Source organism: Euphorbia lathyris, chromosome 7, assembly GCF_963576675.1.
Source record: "Euphorbia lathyris chromosome 7, ddEupLath1.1, whole genome shotgun sequence".
NCBI classification, from domain to species: Eukaryota; Viridiplantae; Streptophyta; class Magnoliopsida; order Malpighiales; family Euphorbiaceae; genus Euphorbia; species Euphorbia lathyris.
The window spans coordinates 40615767-40637989 of record NC_088916.1 but is presented as its reverse complement, the minus strand read 5'-3'; the positions used below and the strand labels follow the sequence as shown (position 1 = coordinate 40637989).

General features: G+C 37.7%; 1 non-coding gene across 1 annotated transcript; it reads right to left on the bottom strand.

The window, feature by feature from the left end:
* Positions 1-8692: 8692 nt before the first annotated feature.
* LOC136201766 (small nucleolar RNA R71) lies at positions 8693-8799 on the bottom strand. The gene has a single exon (XR_010674108.1). It is a non-coding gene; the product is annotated as a small nucleolar RNA R71 (small nucleolar RNA).
* Between the last annotated feature and the right edge of the window lie 13424 nt (positions 8800-22223).

The following is a 22223-nucleotide window of genomic DNA, read 5'->3' as shown; positions in this document are numbered from 1 at the left end:
ATTCCATCGATTGATTAATCTTATTCATCCCTCTTTCTCCTTGATCTTGTGTTGGTTAATTAGAGGCAATCTATTTTGGTTGCATCTCATAAGGGTTGATTTCATCTTAGCCTCACCGTATTAAACTTTGTGGTTGGAATCTCGGAGAAGAATTGTGGGCGCTTCTTTAACAACGGTAGATTGTTCATCGAAAGGTATTTCTTCTTATCCCTCTTTATATGAAATAACGATTAACGGATTCTATGGTTAAATGGAAATAGGCTAAAATTTTTATATTTCCGCTGCTTTACCTTAGCCCTAATTTCCTTCAGTGGTATCAGAGCCATCGTTAAATCCGTTATTTCATATATGAAAATATAGAAGTTTTCAATAGGATTGAATAAAAATTTATGGTTAGGATTAATTAACAAATTGTTTGGTTAATTAATTCTAAAGATAAATAAAGTTTTGATTAATTGTTAATTAAAACTGATTATGCTTATGTTCCTAATTATTTCGGTTGATAATCATTATAACAAAATCTATTAGTTTTATAGTTAGGTTGATAAAATTAGTTTTATTAATTCTAAATGATAAAACGGAAATCTATTGTAGATTATCCTATTTCTGAAAACCGTTTTAAAATTGTTTTAGAACTGATATATATATATATATATATATATATATATATATATATATATATATATATATATATATATATATATATATATATATATATATATATATATATATATATATATATATATATATATTAATATAAAAAAATATGACAGCAGCCCGAGTCGCGCCTCACGGCGCGACTGGCCGCTGTCACGCGGCTGCTGCCTCGCGGCAGCAGCCGCGTGCGGCGCAGGGGCGCCGCTGCCGCAAGGCGGCAGCGCCCCGCGTGCCCTAAGGGCTGCTGCCAATCGGCAGCAGCCCGCCCTCGGGTCCGGCCCGATAGGTTTAAAATCGTTTTATGTTAAATGTATATATATGTTTCAGAAATTAATAGTTTTCTGTTTTGATTATCGAATGAATAATTCGTTTAAATGTTTGTTTTTACCAATATGTAAATCAAAGTGTTAAATGAATTAAAATCAAAATAAATGGGACGAGCATAATCAACGTTTTATATGGTTATATTGATCTAAGGATTAATATAAAGATACAAAACGATTAGAAGTAAAATTGGATGAAAGTTAATTTGACGAGTTAATGTGATTAACCTAAATATTACATAAGCCGGTTATGTAATCAACCAATTAAATTTATTTAATTGAGTCTATGCATGTTTGGAGTTATGGACATATTTGGACCCTCTTTTAGTCTTTTGGTATTTTTGAAATAGGGCCTGCGCGTCATGCCTTTCTACTATCTATTGTAATTTCTCCTCTCATCTGATTCCCTTCAATTCAATTGAAGTTTTCTTATAGTAGTATAGAAATTAAAATGTAATTTCAAGGCGCCAAGGAGAAGACGGAGGACCTAAAGAGAAATATGTAATAGTTAGTATTTCCTTAGGTTTGGCCTTTTATTCCGTCTCTGGCTCGACGGAATAATTTAGATGATGTGTCCATAATGCCAATGTATGTGAATGTATGTATGTCTGATGTATGCTAAAGCAAATCAAGACTAAGTTAGATTATGAGACTTAAATAAAATCCCTTATTAAAAAGTTAAGTAAATAAGTAAGTTATTAAAATCGGTTGCCCCTCCCTAATATTATAATTCAGCCGGCAGTACTGGGGGCCTTTGGGTTGTTGAGTAAACTCAAGCTCGGGGTCTTATGGTAACACCTGAATTATCGAAAATCATTTTTCATGAATATGGGGTAATACTTAAATTAGATTATGATAATTGGATGAGTAAACTCATGTTGTCATAAACTAATGGGCAAAACGGTTGGGATTAATATGAATAGCATATTAGTTACTAATGTGGTTAGTAACCCAATAACCTAGGAATCACATTAGAGATGTGATTGATTATATGAATCTACCTAATGAATGAGACTAGCTTGTTGAGTAAACTCAAGGCGAAATCTCAAGAGTTAGGATCCTAGCTCACTAAAGGATTTGTGAAATTCTTCGAATTAATATGGAGGGTTATTAATTTGGCAAAATAGTGGGAGCAATCTGAAATAAATTAAAAGGCCTATAATTTTAGATTGTTAAACTTTAAAGCAAATGAATGACATACGTTTACTCTTTCTCACTCTCAGGTTTTGTTTAAACACACACTCTTAAAATCATGACTAAAACCAATCTGCAAAACATCCTTACCGATAACAAATTGAATGGTTCAAACTTCACCGACTGGTTTCGTAACCTCAAAATTGTTTTGAAGTTCGAGAAAATTGGGTATGTACTTGATACATCGATACCCCCTGTCCCTGAAGATGATGCTCCCATCGAGGAAATTGATGCTTATCAGAAGCACAAGGCTGATGATGATCATGCCGCTTGCATCATACTTGCATCGATGACGTCGGAATTACAAAGGCAACATGAGGAGATGAATGCCTATTCCATCATCATGCACCTAAAGGAATTGTTTGGGAAACAAACCAGGTGCGAACGCTACGATATATCAAAACTGTTATATCGTTGCAGGATGCAAGAGGGCACATCTGTCATGACACATTGTGTCAAGATGATAGGCTATATTACTAAACTTTCTAGTATTGGATTTGTGATGGACAACGAATTAAGTACCGACTTGGTTCTTCAGTCCCTCCCATAGAGTTATTCACAGTTCATCATGAACTACCAAATGAATGACTTGCAAACCTCTCTTGAAGAGCTTGCAAACATGCTCAAATCAGTTGAGCCCAATATGAAAAAAGACAAGGCCATACCGGCTCTTGTAATCGAGGGATCGAAGAAAAGAAAAGGGAACTTTCCCAATTCTAAACATCCCAAGAAAGGTAAGAAAGATGTGTCCAAGGGAAAGGAAGTTAAGAAGCCCAAAGGAGAGTGCCACTTCTGTGGTAAAGACGGGCATTGGAAGAGAAACTACAAGGAGTATCTAGCCACCCTCAAGAAGGGAAAAGGCGGTGCTTCTACGTTTGGTATGTTCTATATTGAAATAAATACGGTTTCATTGTCTGAATCTTGGGTACTTGATACCGGATGTGGATCTCATATTTGTACAAATATGCATGAGCTAAAACAGACTAAGGAACTAAAGAAAGGAAGCATAAACTTGCGAGTGGGAAATGGAGCAAGAGATGCCGCCCTCGCAATTGGAGATTATGTTTTACTTTTGCCCTCTGGGCTTGTAATAGAATTAAGGAATTGTTTATAAGATCCTGAGATGTCTCGTAACATTATTTCTATTAGCCGTCTCGTTGACGACGGTTTTCATATTTCAATAAAGAACAATAGTTGCAATTTTTATAAAGATTCGATCTTTTATTTTTCAGGAATATCACAAAATGGGATTTATGTGTTAGATGATAAAACTCCTGTTTTTGCAATTGATACCAAAAGACATAAGCTAGATAATTCAACTTACTTGTGGCATTGTCGTTTAGGCCATATAAACAAGAGACGCATGCTAAAGCTACATTCAGATGGGCTTATAGATCCAATCGATTCTGAATCATTGGAAACATGCGAATCATGTTTAAAAGGTAAAATGACAAAGACAACCTTTAGCAATAAAGGTGAGCGTGTATCAGACACTCTAGGACTCATTCATTCAGATGTATGTGGTCCTGTGTCAGTCCAAGCAAGAGGAGGATTCAGATACTTCATTAGCTTCATAGATGACCATACTCGCTATGGTTATATCTACTTGATGAGGCACAAATCAGAAGCTTTTGACAAGTTCAAATGCTTCAAGAATGAAGTGGAAAATCAATTAGGAAAGAAAATAAAAACACTTCGATCTGATCGAGGTGGCGAATATCTTTCTGATGATTTTCTGAATTATCTAACTGAATGTGGGATATGCTCACAATGGACACCTCCCTATACGCCACAACACAATGATGGTGTATCCGAGAGGAGAAACCGTACCCTATTAGATATGGTACGATCCATGATGAGCATGGCCTTACTTCCAAAGACGTTCTGGGGCTATGCCTTAGAAACTGCCTTCTTCACCCTAAATCGAGTACCAATTAAATCCGCTAGTTCCACGCCATATGAATTGTTCGTTGGTAGGAAACCCGTGTTCTCTTTCATGAGAGTATGGGGTTGTTCAGCATATGTCAAATGCGTTGCGTCCGACAAATTAGATTATAAATCTGATAAATATTTCTTCATTGGATACCCTAAGGAAACTATGGGATATTACTTCTATCATCCAGATGATCAGAAAGTGATCGTATCCAAACACGCAACCTTCTTAGAGAAAGAGTTTCTCGAAGAAACACAAAAGGGAAGCGTGATTGAACTCGATGAAGTTCAAGAGGAAGAAACACCGACTGAAACAACGGAGGCGGTCGAGGTACCCGAAGAAGTCCCATTAGATGAGACTCCAGTGGCACCTATTCGTAGATCACGAAGAGTTCGTGAACTCCCAGTTAGATATGGTTTTCTAGTGGGAGATGATGACGAGGTTCCCGTATTAGACGACGAACCCAAAAACTACGAAGAGGCTCTTACTAGTCCAGATTCTAAAGCATGGCTTGAGGCCATGGATTCTGAAATGGATTCCATGTATACTAACCAAGTTTGGACTTTGGTTGATCCACCCGAAGGGATAAAACCCATTGGGTGCAGATGGATCTTCAAAAAGAAGACTGACATGGATGGAAAGGTTAGCACCTACAAGGCTAGGTTGGTAGCGAAAGGATATCATCAAAAACAAGGTGTTGATTATGACGAAACCTTCTCTCCTGTTGCTATGTCCAAATCAATCAGAATCATGCTTGCAATTGCCGCTCATTTTGATTATGAGATTTGGCAAATGGATGTGAAAACAGCTTTCCTAAACGGAAACCTGCTTGAGGATGTATACATGATGCAACTTGAAGGTTTCATATCAAAGGATGCAAATAAAGTTTGCAAACTTCAGAGATCCATTTATGGACTCAAGCAAGCATCTAGAAGCTGGAACAAGCGTTTTGACGAAACCATAAAACAATTTGGTTTCGAACAAAATTGCGAAGAAGCTTGCATTTACAAGAAAGCAAGTGGGAGCTCTATAGCATTTCTCATACTATATGTGGACGATATACTGTTAATGGGAAATGACATTGCTCTATTACAGTCAGTGAAAATATGGTTATCCGGTAACTTCTCAATAAAAGACCTCGGTGAAGCAGCCTATATACTTGGTATAAAGATCTACAGGGATAGATCACGTAGACTGCTTGGTTTTTCACAGGCTACATACATTGAAAAGGTGCTAAATCGGTTTAGCATGCTTGAATAGAAACGAGGTAACTTACCCATGGTACATGGAGTAAAGTTAAACAATCATCAATGTCCTAAAATTGATGATGACAAACGACGCATGGCTGTAGTCCCGTACGCCAGCGCGATCGGTTCGATTATGTATGCTATGCTATGCACTAGACCCAACGTAGCGTTCGCGTTATCTGTAACGAGTCGTTACCAAGGGAATCCGGGAGACGAGCATTAGATTGCCGTCAAAAACATTCTTAAGTACTTGAGAAGAACTAAAGATATGTTTCTAGTGTGCGGAGAAGGAGATATGAAAATACAAGGATTTTCAGACGCTAGTCATCTCACAGATGAGAATGATTTTAAATCCCAATCAGGATACCTGTTTATCCTAAATGGGGGCGCGGTCAGTTGGAAAAGTTCCAAGCAGGGAAGCGTAGCTTTCTCTACGACCGAGTCAGAGTACATCGCTGCTGCGGAAGCAGCAAAGGAAGCAGTTTGGATTAGAAAGTTCATTACAGAACTAGGTGTGGTGCCTGACATTGTCAATCCCATTACTTTGTACTGTGATAACAATGGAGCCATTGCGCAACCAAAGGCACCACGGTCTCATAATGCATCCAAGCACTACCTAAAGCGATACCACATCATAAGAGAGATTGTGGCTAGAGGAGATGTGAGAATAGAAAGAGTACCTACAGAGGACAACGTTGCAGATCCGTTGACAAAGCCTTTAACCCAGAAAGTACATGATCGTCATTTAACTTCTACTAGGATAAGTTTTAGAAACAATTGGCTTTAGTCCAAGTGGGAGTATGTTGGGGTTTTGTGTCCTATAGTCAATTGTTGCAGGATACAAACTTATTGTAAATGAATTGTTCTTTATATCATTTGTTTTAATGAGATATATGTTTTATAACTATATAAAGGCAATCCCTTTTAAGCACTAAATAAAGTCTAATAAAAGGAAATCCGTAAGTTTGTTTAAAGTGATTATAAAGTGTTCATACAAGCATGAAGTGAGATAAAACTTTATAATAAACTAATAAACTTAAAACCACCCCAAGTCGAGTGATATGTTTAGGATTGATATATCACTATTGAGACTTGTATGTAACAATGTCTTCTGTCCGACAGAAAGCTGATCTCACAAGCTTCATATATACAGATATCTGGACAGTTACATAGATCCGATGAAACGTTGTTCATTAGTATTGGGGATCCGATTTGAGATAACAGGATGGGTAGATTCATCCTTGTCAACTGTTCATCTCATTGGTATTAATAGGTATAACTAATCCTCAGACTCAAAGGAATGTTAATTGGTCATCCTGAATTACTGAATGTGAGACTTTGATCCTGTGGTCTCACGATCCTTAACAGAGATGACTCTGGGGTGTGAACTGCAAAGGTTGGCTGTCACAGGAAGTAATTTCAGGGTAGTTATACATTGTATTGAGCATTTATCACTCCCGATTAATGGGAGATACATCCAAGGATTGCTTGTGGAAGACTTGACTCTAAACCCTTGCAAGGTGATAACTTAAGAGTAGAAATACAGATTTCACTTAACCTATCTTTTTGAGTTGACTCGGCCAATAACAAGTAAAACGAACGTCTCGCTATATGTGACTTGACATTACCCATAGTCATAAGATTCAGTTCAAGGATGTAGTTGATAAAGGATCGTATTATACCGTAACTAATACGGAAGGGTTAACGACAGAATCAATCTGTCTTCTTAACGGACTCTGGGGGAATGATTACAGACTTGCCAATAACATACTCTGTACATCATTCCGTTATGCAAGGGATTAAATATAATTCTTGAAGAAATTAATTTAATAGGTTGCAATACGGCCAGAAGTAGTAAGGACCTAATGGATCACACATAAGACTTGGAACCAAAAGAGAGATGGATATGATTAATAGATGGAAGCCCAATTGAGCCCAGTAAGGTCCAAATACAAGGAGGGGGCCGAAATTTGTATGTATTAGTAAGGGATTGATTTTATTCCATTAATCCTAATTTGATTAGGATTATGAATTAAATTAATTAAGAGATAATTTAATTAGGAGTTTTAATTAGATTAATATTCTCCTATTATTATCCAATTAGGTTATTTATTATTATCCTAAATATATTAGATATATAGTGAGATAATAATTAGGAATCCTTTTCCGAATTGGATTCCTATTAAGTAACCTATTCCTATCTAACTAGGGTTTAGATACAAGCTAATATATATACCCCTACCTATAGTGAATTTCGAGAAAGCCCTAAGCCTCCCCACTTGTGATTTTCAAAATTGCTTAGAGAGAGAGAGAAAAGAATTCTATTCCCCAAGTTCGTGGACAAGAATTCATACGGCATTCCATCGATTGATTAATCTTATTCATCCCTCTTTCTCCTTGATCTTGTGTTGGTTAATTAGAGGCAATCTATTTTGGTTGCATCTTATAAGGGTTGATTTCATCTTAGCCTCACCGTATTAAACTTTGTGGTTGGAATCTCGGAGAAGAATTGTGGGCGCTTCTTTAACAACGGTAGATTGTTCATCGAAAGGTATTCCTTCTTATCCCTCTTTATATGAAATAACGATTAACGGATTCTATGGTTAAAAGGAAATAGGCTAAAAATTTTATATTTCCGCTGCTTTACCTTAGCCCTAATTTCCTTCAATCACCATCCTCGTGGGAACGATACTATACTTTCACTTTATTACTTGATACACGACTAAGGTACACTTGCCTTCACATGCACGTATACGTAAAACGCGCATCAAGTTTTTGGCGCCGTTGCCGGGGATAGTAGAATTATAATATTAATCTAGTCGAGCTTCTATTAATTTAGACGTTTTTTTTATTATTATTATTTTATGAACACAAGAAGTTTGAGTTGGCCTTTATTATTGCCCGATCCTGAAATTGAGCGTACTTTCCACAGGAACTTGGCTAATCGAAGAGCAAACATGGCGCAAGAGGAACGTTCCATCATGGATCTACTCACTCCAAATCGTTTGGACATGAATTCAAGTATCGTGGAACCTACCATTGGAGGAAACAACTTCGAGATCAAGCCGGCAATGATCCAACTTATACAAAACTCCGGTCAATTTGGCGGAGATCCGAGAGAAGATCCAAACTCCCATTTAAATAAATTTATTAAACATTGTTCTATACTTAAGCAAAATGGGGTGCCACCAGAAGCTATTAAACTAAAATTGTTTTCTTTTTCTTTAAGGGATGATGCAGCGGACTGGTTGGATTCTCTCGAGGCCGGATCCATTGGAACATGGGATGAGTTAGTTAAGAAATTCTTAGCTAAGTACTTCCCTCCATCTAAAACGGCGATGTACAAAAACGAGATAAGTTCTTTTCGCCAAACCGAGAGAGAGACATTATATGATGCGTGGGAGCGATTCCGTCGACTATTGAAGAAATGCCCACATCATGGATTTGAGAAGTGGCAACAGGTTAGTATTTTCTATAATGGTTTATCTTCCGCTAACTGTGCCACAATTGATTCCGCCGCAAGTGGAAACATCCTTAAGAAGACCCAAATGGAGGCTTATGATTTAATCCAAGAATTGGCGGAAAGGTGCTCTCATTGGCAAGCGGAGAAAAACCTCGAAACAAGAGCGGGAACATATTTGGTTGATTCGTCATCAAGATCCGGCATTGATGAGTTAAATAAAAAATTGGATCTATTAATGGCTAATTTGAACCAAAATAATTTGTGTGATTTATGTGGTTTAAGTGGACATAAGAGTGAGGATTGTCAAGCGGCAAACCCATTTCTTGGGGATACCGCTAGTGCAAACTTTGTGGGAAATTTTAAGCAATCTAATCCTTATTCCAACACATACAATAATGGTTGGAGAAATCACCCTAATTTCTCGTGGACTAATAATCAAAATGTGCAAAATCCGCAAAGACCTCCACCCGGATTTAATCCTAATGAAAAGAGAAATGTTGGTGATGAAGCTTCGGTTATTGTAACAATTCTTGCAAAAATGGAATCTCGTCTTGCAGGTATGGAGGAGTGGAAGAGAAATCAAGAGACGTTTACAAAAGGGCTTGAAACGAGCATAAGCCAATTAGCAAAAGCCATATCCGAACGTCCTATGGGATCCCTTCCAAGCAACACAGAAACAAACCCAAGGGAGCATGTGAAAGCCATCACATTGAGAAACAACAAAGAGTTACAATCGGCTCCGAGCAAACAGGTTAAAGATACCACGGATGAGGTAAGTACTTCTAAACCTCAAGTTTCATCTCCTCCAAAGCTTTTTGCGGATCCACTTGTTCAACCTTACAAAACAAAAATTCCATTTCCCCAAAGGTTGAACAAGGAGAAACAAGAAAAGCAATTCTCCAAATTTCTCGACATCTTCAAGAAATTACATATAAATATTCCGTTTGCGGAAGCCTTGGAAAATATGCCCATGTATGCTAAATTTTTAAAAGATATACTTTCCAAAAAAAGAAAATTGGAGGATAATGAAACAGTGAAATTAACGGAAGGATGTTCGGCTATCCTACTCAATAAATTACCACCCAAATTGAAGGACCCGGGAAGTTTCTCTATCCCGTGTACTATCGGTGGTATGTATTTCGAAAGAGCTCTATGTGATCTTGGAGCAAGCATAAATCTCATACCATTAAGTATCTTTCGAAAATTGGGTTTAGGAGAGCCGAAACCCACTAAGGTTTCCTTACAATTAGCCGACCGTTCTCTTGCATACCCCAAAGGGTTTGTAGAAGATGTGTTGGTTAAAGTGGATAAATTCATCTTTCCGGCTGATTTTATTGTTCTTGATATGGAGGAGGATGATCGAGTCCCGATAATTTTGGGTCGTCCTTTTCTAGCAACCGGGAGAACACTTATAGATGTGCAACAAGGGAAATTAATTCTCCGGTTACAAGATGAGGAAGTGATTTTTAATGTTTTCAATTCTTTAAAGTATCCTTCTGACAATATTGACCATTGTAACTTTCTTGATATAACAGACGAAGTTGTTAAAGATGTTTTTTAGAATGACATGTGTGAAGACCCATTGGAAAAAGTAATGTTAAATGGTCTCGGGTTAAATCAAGAGGAGGTCGTGATAGATCGAGAAATTGCCAACTTGACTTATGACCCTGAGGATTGCATGTGGATCCGTGACCAATATGAGAAAATCGTTCGAGGGGACAAACCGAGTCCCAAATCATCATTGGAAGAGCCACCCGAATTAGACCTTAAACCCTTACCATCTCATTTGAAATATGCATTTTTAAGTGAAAACTCAAACTTACCTGTTGTAATTTCTTCTTCTTTGACAGGTGAAATGGAAGAAAAATTGATTAATGTGCTCAAAGATCACAAGAAAGCTTTCGGATGGACATTGGCGGACATCAAAGGAATAAGTCCTTCTATTTGCACACACAAAATTTTCATGGAAGAACAAGTTAAACCGACGGCCCAATCTCAAAGACGCCTAAACCCAAGCATGAAGGAGGTGGTGAAAACTGAAATTCTAAAACTCCTTGATGCAGGTATCATCTATCCAATCTCGGATAGTAGTTGGGTAAGTCCGGTACAAGTTGTACCTAAAAAGGGAGGCATAACTGTTCAAGCTAATGAAAAAAATGAACTAATTCCGGTAAGAAAGGTAACCGGGTGGCGCATGTGTATTGATTACCGAAAATTGAATGATGCCACTCGAAAAGACCATTTTCCTTTACCTTTCATCGATCAAATGCTTGAAAGATTGTCGGGACATGCTTATATATGTAATTTAGATGGCTATTCCGGATACATGCAAATCCCGGTTGCTCCAAGCGACCAAGAGAAAACAACTTTTACATGCCCATATGGAACTTTTGCCTATCGTAGAATGCCTTTCGGATTATGTAATGCCCCGGCTACCTTTCAAAGGTGCATGATGGCAATTTTTGATGATATGATTGAAAACTTCATGGAGGTTTTCATGGACGATTTTTCCGTGTTTGGAAAAACATTTGATAGTTGCTTGCATAATTTGGAACTAGTGCTTAAAAGATGTGAAGATACTAATTTGATTCTAAATTGGGAAAAATGTTAGTTTATGGTTAATGAATCGATTGTTCTAGGCCATAAAGTATCATGTCAAGGCATAGAAGTAGATCCGGCGAAGGTGGAGGTGATTGCAAAATTTCCACCGCCTAATTCTGTTAAGGCTATCCGAAGCTTTCTAGGACATGTAGGATTCTATAGGCGTTTCATAAAAGATTTCTCGAAAATTTCAAAGCCATTGACCCAACTATTGATGAAAGATGTTGAGTTTAAATTTTCCAATGAATGTTTATCCGCTTTTGAACTATTGAAGGAAAAGTTAATTGATGCACCAATAATGATTAGTCCTGATTGGAGTTTACCTTTTGAACTAATGTGTGACGCTAGTGATTTGGCAGTTGGAGCATGTTTGGGACAACGGAAAGATAAGAATTTTCAACCGATATACTTTGCTAGTAGGACGTTGAATGAAGCACAACAAAATTATACAACAACCGAAAAGGAGCTACTAGCAATTGTTTTCGCTTTTGATAAATTTCGTTCTTATCTTGTGCTCTCTAAAGTTATTGTTTACACTGATCATTCCGCACTAAAATATCTCTTATCTAAACAGGATGCAAAACGAAGATTGATAAGATGGGTTCTCCTACTCCAGGAATTTGATTTGGAGATACGAGACACGAAAGGGGTAGCTAATGTGGTTGCCGATCACCTTTCACTATTGGAGTCTGAACCACATAAAACCGACGTGCAAAGAGAGATCAAGGAGTTCTTTCTAGATGAATCACTGTTTAGCGTATCAACATTACCATGGTTCGCCGACTTCGCAAACTTTCAAGCAGGTAATATACTTCCTCACGGGCTCACATACCAACAAAGACGTAAGTTCTTCGCCGATGCAAAACACTATCTATGGGATGAGCCTTTCCTTTTTAGGGTTTGTGGAGACAATGTAATTCGTAGGTGTATTCCAGAAGAAGAGGTAAGATCTATACTTGAGTTTTGTCACTCACGTGAACCCGGTGGCCACCACGGTCCAAACCGTACGGCTGCCAAAGTCTTACAATGTGGGTTTTATTGGCCTACGATCTTTAAAGATGCATATGCATTCGTAAAATCTTGCGATAAGTGCCAACGAACGGGTAACATATCACGTAGACATGAAATGCCCCTATCGAGTATATTGGTTTGTGAAATTTTTGATGTGTGGGGCATTGATTTTATGGGTCCTTTTCCAAATTCATTTGGTAACCAATTTGTGCTTGTTGCAGTTGATTACGTATCCAAATGGGTAGAGGCGATTGCTTCACCTACTATTGATGCTCGGGTGGTTACGAAGTTCCTAAAGAAAAACATCTTCACTAGATTCGGAACACCCCGAGCAATCATTAGTGATGGTGGCACGCACTTTTGCAATAAGCAATTTGACCAATTGTTGGCGAAATACGGAGTCACCCATCGGATAGCCACCCCGTATCATCCCCAAACAAGTGGTCAAGTTGAAATATCAAACCGGGAATTAAAGAGCATTTTAGAAAAAACGGTAAATTCATCCCGAAAGGATTGGTCGATTAAGTTAGACGATGCGTTGTGGGCCTATAGGACGGCTTTTAAAACCCCTATAGGTGCCTCACCATATCGTCTAGTTTTCGGAAAAGCATGCCATCTACCCGTAGAGCTAGAACACAAGTCGTTTTGGGCTCTAAAGTTTTTAAATTTTGATATGTGTTCTGCAGGAGAAAAACGTTTGATGCAGCTCAACGAACTCGATGAATTCCGCCTTTCGTCATATGAAAACGCGAAATTATATAAAGAACGGACTAAACGTTGGCATGTCAAGCATATCATTCCACGAACATTCAAATCGGGGGATAAAGTTCTTCTATACAACTCTCGGTTACGACTTTTTCCCGGTAAGTTGAAGTCGAGATGGCACGGGCCGTATGAAGTAACGGAAACATTCCCTTCGGGCGTGGTCGCGGTTCAACGAGAAGGTGTGGCACCATTCAAAGTAAACAGACAACGAGTGAAACTATACGAGGCCGGAGACACAAGCATGAACGATTCCGTCGTATACCTCAATGCCCCGACCACGAGCAACTAGCCACTCAATAACGTCGAGCTGATCGACGTTAAACTTAGCGCTTGTCGGGAGGCAACCCGATATTTCTAACCTCTTTATCTCAACTTTCAATCTTACTTTTATAATATATATTTATTTCAATTTTATTTTCGTTTTGTTTTTCGTATTAAAAAAAAAAAAAGAGGCTACAGGTACACCTCGTCGAGGTGTACACACCTCGTCAAAGTGTAAAGTTCCAGAGACTTTGCAAGTCTCTGGAACTCCTCACCTCGACGAGGTGAACATCACCTCGTCGAAGTGTAAAGTTCCAGAGACTTTGCAAGTCTCTGGAAATCATCACCTCGACGAGGTGCATCCCGACCTCGACGAGGTGAATCTCAACCTCGACGAGGTTGGGCTCAACCTCGACGAGGTTGGTGATTAGGAGGGCTTAATGCCCCACTTTTGTTCTCTTCCTTATTTCTAACTTCTTCTCTTCTTTTGCAGCGCAGCCGTCCATCCATCCCTCCATCTCCGGCGACTTTTCCAGCGATAACCTCCATTAAGCATTTAATTTCTACCTCCGATCAACCCCACACACTATAATCCTCACAGTTGCCTTCGACAGGGAGTCCTTCTATCCTTTACTTTCTACTTTAGTGTTAGTTTTTATTTCGCATTTCGGGACTAAATGCTACACTAATGGGGGATGGGAGTAAAGGATAGAACGTTATTTTTATTTTCTCTTTTATTGTTATTTTCGTACTTTTGTTTTAGTCGTGTGACGTACCTCTAATTTTAATGTTGTTTTACACTTTATTTTTACTTTGGTGTTATTTTGCACCTTATTTTCACCACCTTTATTTTTCTCTTTATTTTTACTATCTTTATTTAGGTTTTAAATAAATATTTTTGTTAAATAATTTTGAATAAAAACCACACTCTAAAGTTTTGCTTTAATCGAACAAGAAAATCAAACAAAATTTTGTCTAGAATAAATGTTAAATTTTGATAGGATGAAATTTTATTTGAAAATCTTAAATTTTATAAACGAATTTTGGACTATTTTGAATACGTAAAGTTTTTGATTTCACTCAGTATTTAACAAATCGACATTTACATTTTGAGGAATAAAATTGAGTTAATTGGCACACATTACCTTTTCCAAAGTGAGTTTTTGAGCCTAATTTAAAAAGCATTCACTAATGCTTCATTTTTTTCTCCCGAGTGTTCCATAATTACACGAAACTTGAGAATTTGCATCAAATACCGGTCAAAACCTCACGCGTCTAGCTCAAAACACGACATGATTAAGGTCTTCCTTGTTTTACTCCTACATTTCAAACTCGAAATAGTAGCCCACCTTAAACATATCCTCCGTCGTTCACCCCTTTGAGCCTAGACATTCCATTCGTCTCACCACGTTACAAGCCGCATTCCCTTCACAAATACCATTTTTTCCCCCTAAATTTACGGGTAATAAGTAACCAATATGTGTGAGATGATGATTCACAATAAATACGAAATTCAAACAAACACTTCTACTGATATATAACGGTTATACCTCTCTATTTTCGTATATTTCATACTTTCTATATATATATACATATAAATAAAATTCATATTGATATTTATATATTTATAAAGTCAAAAAAAATAATAAAAAAAATATATATAAAAAAATATATATAAAAAAATAAATATATATAGTATCATATATATAAATAAAAATAAAAGAGAGATTTCCGTTACAAAAATTTTGAATTTCTGAAAGAGAAAATCTCTCTTGAGAATCTATCAAATAATTACCCGTGAATTTATTTACCCACAAATTTCCTTTTCTCCATACCTTTACCCTCAACCAACGTTACAACCCGTTAAAGACCTTTTGATCGTGTTTATAGTCAGTCGTGTTTGGTAAAGATTTGGATGACCATGCAAATTTTTAATAGTTAGTGTTTTTATCGGATTTGAGCGAAAATTTAATGCCCTAAACACTTGAGCGTAAGAGTGACTTCCATGCGAGGTGTTTAAATTGGTTCAATTTTATTCAACATAATGAAAAATGTCGGTTTGGAAAATAAGAGTGTAAAAACAAATCATTTTATCCAAAGAAATAGTCTGAGATTTGAACATAGAATTTTTGCTCATTTTCGATTGAAATAATTCCTGTCTTTACGTTAGCTTATTCGACGATAAATTTTGTCTTCAGCTTTTCTTTGCTTGAGGACAAGCAAAGCTTAAGTTTGAGGGTGTTGTTATCGTCGTAATTTATTGCATTTTTAGTATTTAATTACTAGTTATTTTGTACCATTTTAATAAATTTTAATAATGGTTTTTGTATATTTTCTTCATTTTATGTATCTAAGCCAATTTGTGTGTTTTCTAGGCACTTTCACAAGGTTTTCGGCACAAATAACCAAGTCGGGGCTTAAGGCGGCAACTCGGGAGTAAAAGGGACCAGAAAAAAGGAGTTTTAGTGACACCCAGCGTGCACTTCGTCGCGGATAGGTGCTGTAAAATAAAGTCCAATTGTTCACACTAGGACAGATTTGACACATTTTCGTATTTTCAACTTATCTCCCTCATACGGACTCGGATTGAGGCGATTAAAAATGCGTTGGAAAGCTAAGAGAAAGATGAACAAATGGCTAATAATAATCATCTCCAAATTCGAAGTGAATCAGGCCCAGAAAATTATCCAAAGTTGATGAATATGTTGAAGCCTAAGATTCCTTTGACATTTCAACTCCTAAATTATTAAAATCTTCCCCCATGCTCTCTTAAATGCTAAATTCAGATGATAAGGAGTGGGAGGCCATAAGGATGACTTGGTCTTTGGAATTTTGTGTGCCATTTTACTATAAAAGGAGGCCTTGGGTGCCATTTGAGGACACACTAAGCTTAGGCTTAATTCCTCCCTCTATAATGTTATTTTGTTGATTCTTCTCCTTAAGAATCAGTTATTTATGTTGTTGTTATTGTTGTTAGAGTGTTGTTTGTGCAAAAGTTCATCTAATAAAAGTAAGTTTCAAGTTACCGAAGAAGTTCGTTCGGTAATCGTCATTACGGTTTCTTCTAAACTTTAATCTCTTTTATTAATAGGAAACTCTATTATCTATCTTTCTAAAGTGTGTTTTAATCTAATGATGGGCTAAACCCCTCTTAACTAAGGCTAAAAGTGGATCTTAACCTTAATTATGTGGTAATTACGTTTAACCTATTTAAGTTATCTTTATCCTCTTTGAGAACTAACTTATGATTCTTAATGCTTGTAGGAGATGGGCCAACTCTCTACTTGGATATAATTAATTGTTTATATTGACCGTGATTAAATTGATTAATCGAAATTCATAAGTTGGACCTAATGACCATTTAGTGTGGCTTATTGGTTTTCCAAGGTTTTTCATGAATCTTATTACAAATCTTAGATTTATTACTTGAGCCGGACCAAGGGAAAGTAATAAATCGAAGGTTTGGAAATAAGAAAACTTAATGCTTCTTTGGATTAATTACTTGAGCCGGACCAAGGGAAAGTAATTAATCGAAAGTTTAGAACTAATTACTTGAGCGGTTTTTCTTGAATCTTAAATAATCACTTTAGCCGGATCAAGGTAAAGTAGGTTAAAAAGGTTTAGATTAAATCTTATTACAAATCTTAGATTTATTACTTGAGCTGGACCAAGGGAAAGTAATAAATCGAAGGTTTGGAACTAAGAAGACTTAATGCTTCTCTTGATTAATTACTTGAGCCGGACCAAGGGAAAGTAATTAGTCAAGAGTTTAGAACCAATCTCGAGAACTAATAGTTAATAAGAAAAATCGCCATCTTAAGAAGGATAACAAACTTAAAAGGGGTTAAGTGTTATTACCAAGCAAAGAGGTTAAGTGAAGCTAAAAGCCTTAGTTTCTTTTATTATAAGTAATCTCTCACTTATTTGTGTAATTTTTATTTCACTTCTTGCTTAAGTCTTAGCTTGGTTGTCCAACAAACTCTACATTTCGGTTGTTTAAATAATAGATAGTAAGCAAAGAGATTAGTACTTATAATCACCATCCTCGTGGTAACGATACTCTACTTTCACTTTATTACTTGATACACTACTAAGGTACACTTGCCTTCACATGCACGTATACGTAAAACGCGCATCAGCGACTCTGCTGGGGATGCAGAGAAGTTGATTCCGAAAAGCATTTTCTTCTGTACACTTGGAAATATTCTTATTCTCTTTTAAGTTCGCATAGCATTTGCATCAAAAAAACCCTTTTGGGCAATTCTCACGAAAGTGCTCCAAGATCCATTCAATACTTGGAGATTACCTGGTGTCAATGCCCCCTTGTAAAAAGTTTTGGACTATTCTAACTCCACTCGAAAGGAATAGTTTGATCTTTTTGCAATGGTCCCCATGTCTCAACCAAACCTCATGTAATGGCTTTAGCTACTTCCCCTAGGATAAAGCATGACCCTAATAATGATTTGATTTTCCATTGTATTTTGGCCTTTTGTTATAGCCTATGGCATACCTGAAGTTGCATACCTCTTTCATAGAGATTTTACCTCTTTGTTCAAACCCGAAAGAAGGAGCAAAATTCTAATCTAGCATGACCTATTCTGAAAGGAACTAAGTAGTCTCTTTAACCATGACTTATACTAGACCCAAAAATTTCATGTTTCCCAAAAAGAGATTTTACCTCTTTCGTCAATAAGGGAAAAATGAAATCTAAGGTCGGTACAAACCATGATTCAAAGAGACCACTTTGGCATCTTTTGTCCAAGTCATGTCATATTAGAATTAAAATTTCAGTTTGCTATAATCTATGTCAAAAGAATAGGGTTTCGAGTCTTTTAGTATAGTGTGTACTACACCCAAAGTCTCCATTTACTCAAAAGAGCTTTTCATCTCTTTCAAATCAAAACAGTAATAGAGATCAAGGTTGGTACAACCTATAGTAAACGGAACGAACATGTCATTTAAAGGTAGTATGTGTCATACTTGAAACAAAAGAAAAACCCAGTAGATATTTCAACTCTATCCTAAGGGTACTCTCGAAGTAAAGCGGACATAGCCTATTTTAAAAGACATCGACTTGTCTAGGATGACCTTTGCTATATCCAAGCTTTGGAAATCACCCTGAGGAGGCTTAAAACTCCAAATGATGAAACATGTGAATTTTATAGACTTGATTGGTATAGTTTGTCCTAAACAAGACCCTAACCGTTAAGATATGCCACGTCGTATTCTATGGTCTCACATGACCTAAACAAATTGATACAGTCTGTCCTAAAGGCGAACTAAGGGCCAACCTTGTATGATGATTGATTTACATTGCTTTGAGAGTTATGCATGTCATCGGTTTCGTGCATCCCCCGTTGGTGCAAAACAAACCAAAACTAAAAATCCTAGGAAACGACCTGAACCAATACGTGTATGGGAGGAATAAGGTTTGAAGGAGTAAATGTTGTGCTATATGTGTCGTGACTAATGGTTTGTTGTTTTCGTTTTCTTTTCCTTTTGAAAGAAAAATATGTATAAAGCACACACCACAAATCATGCATCAAGTCATGCATCATGCGTATATCTAATACTTTGTGGTTGCAGCCATCATAGATTCTCGTTGGGTTCGTGAAGGCTCTCGCTTGGTCCGATCAACCACGTCAGTTTATCATTCAGACTCAGAAAACTCTATCAATCACATGGCTGATCCCACGATGGAGGAAAGAATGAAACAGATGGAAGACTGGTTCAACACACTGGGGGCACAGATCGAGGCCCTCGCTGCTCTAGTTGTGAAAAATAACACGGGTCCCCAACATGATGGACCTGAGATCGAAGATGAAGAAGACATGAATGATTACTTGAACAAAAGAATGCCACCGCGAGGGATGAAGCCCTAAAGAAGGAGATAATGAGTGAGGTCCGAAGCCTGCACGGACATGGTTCAACTCATGATGAGGTCTTCAAATTGAGGGGGCGTGTAGCCCGGGGTGGATTGCTAGATAAATTCAAGTTACCTGACATTAAGAAGTTTGATGGGTCAGGTGACCCCACTGCTCATGCCACATCCTATATGGCAGTCATGCTCCTAACAACACTGACAGAGGATCAAATTGTGGGCCTCTTTAATGTTTACCTAGAAGGCCCGGCCCTGACGTGGTACTACACTTTGTCCCCATCCATCAAGAAGGACTGGATCAAACTGACCAAGGCATTTGTGGGGCAGTATGGCTTCAATGCTGGATTAGAGGTGACTCTAAAGGAACTTGAGAGTACCAAACAGAAGCAAGGCGAGTCTTTTGCCGATTATGTGAGGAGATGGAGAGCTAAGGCGGCATTAATGAAAACTAAGCCTGAGGCGGCTGACCAGATTCAAATGGTAGTAAAAAATTCTCTACCATTCATCAAGAACGAGATCAGATACATGCCCTTCTCTGGGTTCAAGGAGATGTATGATTGTGGCCTATCAGTAGAGTCTGACTTTGAGCCAGGAAAGAAGCCTTTTGTGAAGAGGATTGGTGGAAGTTTTGGTAGCACAAGCAGTAATAGCGGGCTTACAAAGACAATGGATGTTCATGCGATAGCAGGGAGGAAATTCTCCAACTTCAACCAGTCATTGTCAAAGATATTGAGTAGACTGCAACAGAAAGGGCTGCTCTCTCCTTTAGTGCCTCGCCCGGGTACGCCTACTCCTCAAGCAAGGACGCTTGGATATTGCAACTTCCATCAACAACATTGACATCCGACAGATGATTGTGTTAGATTGAAGCATGAAATCCAAGACCTCATTGATGCCAAGAAGATTTCTAATCCAGATTCTTCTCGCCCTTCAACCCAGAGGAATCCTCTTCCAAATCATAGCGTTTCTCTGATTAACTCTGGGGTTAGTGAGGAGGATGTGATGGCTTCCTTTGAAGAAACTGTAGGGGGGACTATGAGAGAGGAGGTGCAAAAGATGAAGAGTTGCCTAAAAGTCAAGAAAGAGATAATATCCAACGAGGAACCTATGTCATGGGGATAGACGTCTGGGAAGATAGTGACGATGTTGATGATGTTGAAATAGTGGACATTTGGTGTGACTCTGAGGATGAGGATGAATGGACTAGAGAGGGAAATGCAAGGGTAAAGGCAGTGACGACATCAGGAAGGTTATGTCAAGATAAAACACCGGAAGATCCAATAAAGGAAGATGGGGCTGCTCCTAAGGATGATGACCTGGTTCTAAAGCATTTGAAGAAGACGCAATCACATGCTACCCTGTGGGAACTCCTATGCCATTTGAAATCCCACAGGGAAGCCCTAGCAGAGGTTCTTCAAAGCATGAAAATCTCAACAGAAATAGAACCTTCAGAATTAGTGGGGGTAATTGTTGAAACACCTTTCCACAAGATTTTGATTTGACAAAATTAATTAAGAGAAAGTAAATATTCTACAACACACTAAGTTTAAATGCTTTGGCTTATTGTTACTAATGTGTTTGTTCAATGTTGAGTTTATAATTTATCATAAGACATAAAGATCATAAGGCTCAAGCCCTATATGGAAGTCAAGGCCCAAGTCAAACAAACCCAAGATCACTCAGCCCGCGTGTCTTCAAAACGTTGCCGTTGAAGTAATGAGACGCATGCTGAGTAAAGAAGGATCGAGAAGATCCACGTAGACAACTTCGGTATGAAGCTGCTGAGCTGTCTCGACAAAACGTACAAGACAGCTGCTGACCATAAGACAGCTTCCAGACAAAGTATTTCCTCTTTAAGTAAAACCAGAAGACACAGCAAGCTGTCTGGTTGACATTACCCAAAATGGAGGAACATACTGTCACACTGACCGAAGAACAGAAGACGCTGGAATCTGATTGGCTAAAGAGAACTGCTGGCAGACTTAGTGAAAACGACTTGTAGCCGTTTCCCTCTAACGGTTATTTCGAAATTCGAAATAACCAGAAGCTCTCACAGCTCTCTATAAATAGAGCATTCAGAATCCACATTCAAAAGAGAACTTTGAGCAAAAGCCGTTACGCTGACCAAACGTATACAAAAGTTCTCCATCAAAAGCAAAGCAAATTCTTACACTACAAAGTCTATTCATTTGTGTAAAAGTCTAGAGTGATTGTTTTTCAATCATCTAAGGTGTTCTAGCAATTGTTGTTTAGGACAAAATCTTTATCATTTCTAGAAGTAGAAAGGAGAAGCTGAGTACTCGGTTTTAGTACTTGGTGAATTAGAATAGAAGTGAGTAGAGGTATAGAGGAAGGTACTCTTGTTATACTCAGCTTCTGATTTTGTAAAAGGTTTGAGGCTCTACCTTTAAAGAGCTCAGTAGAGGATTTGAAATCTCGGAAGTGTTCCGGGGACAGGACGTAGGCTTAGAAGAAGCCGAACCTGGATAAATCTGCTGAGTGAAGTATTTCTAAACCTTAACTCGTTATTTATATTGCTTGCTTAAAACAAACTAAAACTGACCAAGTAAAAGAGGTCAAGCTGAGTTGTGCGCTACCAACGAGCAGGTTCAGGAATAGACTCTAAGTGCTATTTCCTAACCTAAGCAACGAAGCTGTCCTAGTCACTAGTTGACTAAGTCAGTGTCTTGCTGAGTGCTAAGCGCCGCTGTTATATAAACTTTTTTTAAAGAAAAGAAATCTGCCCAAATTATTTTTAAAAGGTAAAATAGTTCCTAACCCCCCCTTGGAACTATATTTACAACCTTACAAGGGACCAACAAGTGGTATATTCATCAGTCAAGCTAAATATGCCAAGGAGATATTGAAGAAATATGAACTAGAACAT